We start from the raw sequence: 6,120 nt of genomic DNA, 5'->3' as shown, positions 1-6,120 counted from the left end.
GTGTCTGAAGCTCACCTCTGGCTGCGCCGCCGCCTGGATCCCTGCACCCACCTCTGCCGTTGCTCAGGCAACAACCTCCGGGTTGGATGCGGGGTTGTATTCCCCTCCTCTCTCTGGGATGCTGCTGCTGGGGAAAGCAGCCCAGGCACGGAGTGAAAGCCAAGGGTCATGCCATACAGCAGTTGCATCCTGGCTCCTGCCGGGGATGCCCGGAGGGATTTATTCCATTGTAGGGGGGGAGGGAGCTTTAGAAATGCACTATTTTACTAGAAGCCTATTAAATTGTTCCAACAGGTGATTAAGTGAGGGGTGATGGTGTGGCACAGGGCAGCAGCTGATGCAAACTGGAGCCAGGTGTGGGTGGATTTCTGATCTGAGCAGGGAGAGCCATGGCCTGGCGTGGCTGGAGGGCCAAGGTCAGCTCTGTGAGGCCAAGATAAGGAATAAATAAAGCTGGGAGGGTGAAGGAGGAGGGGGTTGAAGGGCTGCAGTGTTTTGGCAGAGATATTGGAGAGAGAAAAGGACCAGCCCTGTAGTGAAAATGGTCCAATTCTACCTCAGCCCATGGAGGACCCATTGCTTGTGCCCATCTCATGAGGGGCACACCATCCTCTCTTCATTTGGACAGGAGGGACCAGGGACAGGCAGGACCGAGGGTGTCACAAGCCTTGGCTACCAGCCTTTGGTCCCTTCCAGAAAAGAGCCAACATGGGGACGGGGCCACATGGGGAACCTGTATCCAGCAAGGGCTGGAGAGGAGCAAGATGGGATGTGCAGCATCTGTAGCTTCACACATGGATTTGTCCCAACATCCTGCTAATCCTCAAATGCAGGTGATGGTTTAGCTGGAGAACCAGCTTTAAGATTAATAATAATTCTTCTTTTTCTTTTTTTTCCCCCCCTCTCCTTTAACTTTGCTGGAGCGTGATGAGGTGGGAGCTCTTGGCAGCTGGGATGTTAAATGTTTTTCCACATGGTCTCTTGATTATTAATGGATCTTAGTACTTGACAAAGTAGAAATTAGGAGATAAAAGCTATTAGAAACTAATTTGGATAATCACTGATTCTGTTCCCCCAGGAGCCTTTCTGAGAGCACTGCTCCTGACACCACTGCTGAGGCTCAGGAGAGAAGGAAGTGTCTTTTTAACTGAGTTTCATGGGTTTCGGAGGAGCCTCCTGATTTACGGCCGATGAGGAGATGGCTTGGATGTAACAGGTACCATCCAAACATCACTCTTCTCCCAGCAGCCTCCTGGGATTTATAGTATTTCACATCCCTGGACACTATTTGGGGTGGTTTATACGCTGTATTTTTTTACTGTTATGTTGGTGAAACAACCATAGAAACTAGTTTGGGAAAACAATGTGGGAGATAAATCCTTGGTAGCACGGGCTCTCCCAGCAATGAAATGGGCTACAAGTAGAGAATTAGGTCCCTGAGACCCTTTTCTCCTTCAATTCCCATCTCCCTGAGCGGATCAATAACGCTAGGAAAGGGCAAGGAATTGTGGCAGGGAACTATATTAAAGGAAAAGCTGGAAGGTGGTGACTGATGTAGTAACCACTGCTGATTTTGAGGCAGATCGGCCGGGAGAGTTTGTGTATCCTCATATGGAGCAGAGGCTGCCTGTGGGCTGGGAGAACACTTTAAAAATAATTTGACTGATTTCTCTCCTTCTTCCTTTCCACCCAGTCGGGCTCTGCTCCTGGCACACGTAGCGGGAGGGAGAATTCTGGCTCGCAGCTTTGGTTGGACTGGTGGGTTTGGGGTTTTTTTTGCAGATCTTTGCCCTCCAGGGAGAACCCTCCAAAATTCGCCAACCATCTCAACCCCTAGTCCAGGAGCAGAGCCAAGAGGTCCCCTGGGAGCACTGTCCCAGGGGCAGCCGGGCTGAGGAGGGGGTCAGGGTCCAGCCCGATGAGATAAGAACTCCAGCCAGGCTCCTGGCAGCCGTGAATCAGCGATGCCCCTGGCCCCAGCACTGCTGATTTATGCCGGCTGTGGTGGCACCCCAGGGCAGGGCACCCGTATTTAATGGGTGGGGGTACCACTGCCTGCAGCAGTGGCTGCCAGCCCTGAGATCAGGGAGGAGAAAGCCATTTGCCATCAGCATCCCCAGTCCCCTGCCAGTTTATCTGCTTGTGGAACATGATGCTGTGGAGATATGTTGTTTGATGGTATCTGTAAGAGGTCTTCAGGTTCTCCTTGAGAGCTGGGAGCAGCTGGGGGGGGGGGGCACTCATGATAGTCAAAGGCTGGTGCAGGTGGTGGGGTTGGGTGAGATTATGATTTTCCATCTTTGCTTAAGGGGGGTGAGTGGGGAGGGAAGAAAGGAGCTGAGGAACTGGGACTGGAGCCTCCTGAGGTCCCCACCAGCTTGAGTCATCACTAAGCTCCTGGGGGGGGACACAGAAGGGTAGCTGGGACCTCTCCCAGGTGCCCGGGCTGGCAGCATCCTCCCTCATTTCCTCCCTGCCTGCCCTTTGCAGCCTCTCCTGCCTTCTCCAGAGGCCGAAGCAGGAGGCTGAGGAGGAGGAGGGAGGAAAAAGCCAAGGTCGTCATAATTTCAAGATCCTAATTGTCCCCCCATGCTCCCTAAGATGTGGCCATTTACCACAGGCCCTGTAAATCCTCTCTGGAGAGAGAGAGCCCCAGGGAGCGTGGTGTGGGAGGATGAGAGCCCTCGATGGCTTTGAATGAGATGGTGGAGAGATGGAGCAGAGAGGAAAAACGAGAGGAAAAACCCAGCCCACCATCGGCGAAGGGAGAAAATAGACCGAAATAGAGAGAAACTGAAAATGTGCTGAAGCAGCTGATGACAACCCAAACAGCAGGAGAAGGCTCCTGCCTGCCAATTAACGAGGCTCTGGCGCTAATTTGCCACCCTGACTGCACTTCTGAGCTTGTCAGGAGAAGGGGAAAAGGGAGAAAAAAAAAGAAGACAAGGCTAAAAAAGAGGCGGTGAGGTTTTGGCTTGCCTCTTGGCTATGCAGATGTCTCTGGGCTTTGGAGAGGGAAGCGAGGGGGGCTGGTGGCAATGCTCCTCCCCGAGCTTGGAGTGGGATGAGGATGATGACAAGTTTCTGTGGGCTTGTGTTGGCAGAGCAGCTCCGGGCCACGGCACCACCCGATCTGGGGGATCCTGGTTTCCCAGGAATCTCATCCCACGGCCTGCTTGGTTACTCAGGAGAGTAAATGGTGATCCCACACGTGGCCAGGAGCATCTCTGGTACCTGCAGCGAAACCGTGTTTGAAGGAAGAAGCCGGAGCAGCCCCGTGCCGGGGAGGAGAGGTCCGCGGGCAGCTTGCCATCTCCTGCCTCCCCCAGAAACGCTGTCAAACAGCAAAACAGCTCTGTTGGCAGCTGCCCGGTGGTTATGTGCGGCTAACGAAGCCGGAGGAGCCCTGAGCAAAACGCTCGGCGTGAAGCCTCCTGCCAAGCGAAACGTCTGATTTCCACTTCTCGCCCATTCCTGCAGCCTGAACTAAGACGGCGGGGACCACGGGGATGAATTTCAAGCAAAATCTATACCAGCGTGCTGTTTGCATGCAAAGAAAGAGTGTCTGCCGGCAAAGCGTGTTACCTGCAGCCCCCTCAGCCCTCCCTCCTTTCCTGGGCGTGTTTTACCCCCTGCACACCCCATGCTTTTCTCCCAGGCTGACACAGCATTCCTGGGCGTGTTTTACCCCCTGCACACCCGATGCTTTTCTCCCAGAGTCAGCTGGGAGGTATGAGGGGGGAAACTGAGGCAGGCTGGATTTGCATGCAAAGAAAGAGTGTCTGCCGGCAAAGCGTGTTACCTGCAGCCCCCTCAGCCCTCCCTCCTTTCCTGGGCGTGTTTTACCCCCTGCACACCCGATGCTTTTCTCCCAGAGTCAGCTGGGAGGTATGAGGGGGGAAACTGAGGCAGGGATGCAGACAAGGATGAAGACTTAGCTCCGTGGCCTCTCTCCACCCTGGTTCTTCATGGCAAAACTGTCCTTGCTGTTTCAGCACAGCCAGACGTGGAGATGCTCTTGCCCATAAGGCCAAAGGCACCACCTCATGGCACGCAGGGCTGGTGCTGCAGAAAAGGGGTGAGGAAAAGAAGAGGGGAAAAAAAAAAAAAAAGAGTGTAGATTGGATAGCTGGAGCTGTTTGGTTCAAGTGTGGCCGACCACAGCCCATCACCAGCTGTCTCAGGGTTGGGAGATGGAGGTGGGATGAAATCACACCTGGGAGCCATGAGCAGGGATGCTGGGGGAGAGCGCTGTGGACCATCCCGTCCTGCTGCTGGGACTGGGGGCAAAACAGCCCAGCCTTTCCCCAGCCTCCTTTTCTCTGGCAGAGCTGCTAAATAAACGTGTCTAGAGGGAAGCAGAGTGCCTGCAATCAAGCGAGCAAGGAGCTCAGCTTGTTATTTAAAAGTCAGCTTTCTGGCTTTCACGCTGCAGAGAACATTGTGTCAATGCAGGGGCTTGCGACCCGGAGCCCAGGTAAGGATGTCCCCAGACGTACCAGTCTTTAAAACCTGGTGGGTTTGGCACTGAATTCATGGTCTGGGTGGGGGACACACTGGCTTTTTGCATCCAGAGGCCAGATGCTGCTGGTGCCACGCAGCAGCAACTCTCCAGCCAGCCCCGCTGGTGTCAGCGTTGTTCTGTGCCGGGGAAAGTGCTGCAAGGTAATCAAATCCTGACCTCCAGTTATTAACCTCGTCTTCTTAATCATCTCCACTGAGTGCCTTAATTGCTGAACAGGGATGGGAGGACCTGGTCGCTTCCACCCAAGATTAGCATGCAGCCTGGCAGTCTCCTCCTGTCCATCCCGGGGGATGTTAAGAGCTCTTACTCTTAACTCACCCACTTACCCCCCCAAAAAAGGTGGAAGTGGTTCCCTCCCAAAATACAGCAATTTATCGGCAAAATTCAGGGGACCACCCCCGTCTTTTCCTCCACTCGGTCACAGAGGTGGTGCAGCCAGAGGTGTCGTGGGGAGCTGGTGGCCAGGGGTGTGCTTGGCATTGCTGTCACTCATCTGTTGGCCCCCACGTTGCCTGGTGGGGTGCTTTGCTGAGGAGGCACCGTGCCAGCTGCCGGGCTGGGAATGCCATGCGTGGCCTTGTTCCTGACAGGAATCAGTGATTTGGGCCAAACTCAGTGCTTTCGGGCAATACATGATGAAATCTGTATTCCCCCCCCACAGGAAGGGTCCAGCGCCACTCTGCCTGCCAGGCCAGGAGGCAACCATCAAGGATGCAAAGAGTTGATGGAGCATCCCTCCAGCTGCCTGCCTGCCCGTTTTTGCCTTTTTTTCTTTTTTTTTTCTCCATTAAATTGCAAGTTAACCACCTTCAGCTGCCTCCATCCCTGCATGTGGGACCATTTACTCTCAGGGAATCACCTGGAGCCAGTACTGAGGTGGAGAAGCTCGGGGTCAGCCTCGTGCCAGACAGAAGCTGCTTCACCACATTTTGGCTGGTGGCTCCTTGAGGTGCTGCCAGGTGTCCCAATGGCTCTTGCATTCACGGTCGGGTGGCTTTAGGGTGTGTGACAGGTTAAGGGGGCCAAAAAGCATGGTAGGAAATGCTCTGTCTGGGGGAGACAGAGGACGGAGCTGAGGAACGTTAGCCCAGCGCAAGGCCCGCGTGACGATGGAGAGAAGTGATGGGATGGCCCAGAAAGGTGTGTAGCAGAAGCTGAAATGGTTTTTCTATCTGGGAAGTTCCCTGGCAGCCCTGACTGCTCAGGAGCAGGCAGCACTGCTGGTCCTCCTGCCTCCAGTCTCCTCATCCCCAGGCAGATGTCTGACGGCTTCCCCTCGGGAGCCAGGATGATGGCTTTGACTTCTCATTTCCTCCTGGTGTGTTTAATTGCCTGATTTTTTTTATTATTTTTTTTCCCTTTAGGACTGGGAGACAAGAGAGGAGACGCGGCCGAAAGAGGACAGATGTATGTAGAAGCCCAGGTGACAGATTGAGGGATGCTATAACCACAATAGCCGGCCTGACGGATTGATAGATTAGACAGGGAATATAAATAGCAAACATAGTTTATCTACCCCCCGTTTTATTTTTCCTCTCGCTTATCTCTTTATCTCTCCTGGTGTTATTTTCCTCCTGCTTATCTCTTTATCTGTC

The sequence above is a fragment of the Calidris pugnax genome, unplaced genomic scaffold (assembly GCF_001431845.1).
Source record: "Calidris pugnax isolate Ruff unplaced genomic scaffold, ASM143184v1 scaffold63, whole genome shotgun sequence".
In the NCBI taxonomy this organism is placed as follows: domain Eukaryota; kingdom Metazoa; phylum Chordata; class Aves; order Charadriiformes; family Scolopacidae; genus Calidris; species Calidris pugnax.
Note: the sequence above shows the minus strand (reverse complement) of the source record.